This window comes from Sapajus apella, unplaced genomic scaffold, assembly GCF_009761245.1.
Source record: "Sapajus apella isolate SASKATOON/1434 unplaced genomic scaffold, GSC_monkey_1.0 scaffold173, whole genome shotgun sequence".
Classification (NCBI taxonomy): domain Eukaryota; kingdom Metazoa; phylum Chordata; class Mammalia; order Primates; family Cebidae; genus Sapajus; species Sapajus apella.
In genome coordinates this window covers 76,710-77,425 of record NW_022437113.1, presented here as the reverse complement: position 1 = coordinate 77,425, position 716 = coordinate 76,710, and the positions used below count along the sequence as shown (strand labels likewise).

The following is a 716-nucleotide window of genomic DNA, read 5'->3' as shown; positions in this document are numbered from 1 at the left end:
AAGGTTGCAGCTGATCAAGAAGAAAAAAATAAAAAGAGAATCAGGGGAAAAAACCTTGGACAGGGGAGAAAAAAAAAAAAAAAAAAAAGAATAACTGTGTGTTCACAGAGTCTGCTCTATTTCACCTAATCCTCAAAGTAAGGAGGCAGTAATCTATAATCCTCGCATGGTACTTCAGATGCAGGCTGGACTTTTTTTTTTTTTTAAGTAGAGACAGGGTTTTGCCAGATTGGCCAGGCTGATCTCGAACTCCTGACCTCTAGAGATCCGCCTGCTTTGGCTGGACCCTTTTAAGAGGGGGCCTCTGCCCTCACGAAGTTCACAGTTGTGTGCTGGCTGAGAAGGAGCAAGACGAACCTTATCTGAGCCCATCTCCTCAGAAGCCCTTAAAAACAGCTCTGTAGGGGCCGGGCGCGGTGGCTCAAGCCTGTAATCCCAGCACTTTGGGAGGCCGAGGCGGGTGGATCACGAGGTCAAGAGATCGAGACCATCCTGGTCAACATGGTGGAACCCCGTCTCTACTAAAAATACAAAAAATTAGCTGGTCATGGTGGTGCGTGCCTGTAATCCCGGCTACTCAGGAGGCTGAGGCAGGAGAATTGCCTGAACCCAGGAGGCGGAGGTTGCGGTGAGCCGAGATCGCGCCATTGCACTCCAGCCTGGGTAACATGAGTGAAACTCCGTCTCAAAAGAAAAAAAAAAAAAAAAAAAAAAAA

At 47.8% G+C, this 716-nt stretch overlaps 1 protein-coding gene across 7 annotated transcripts in view; it reads right to left on the bottom strand.

Moving 5' to 3' along the window:
• SUGP2 (SURP and G-patch domain containing 2) overlaps positions 1–716 on the bottom strand; it is a 43,192-nt gene that overhangs the window by 40,774 nt on the left and 1,702 nt on the right. The window lies entirely within an intron of this gene.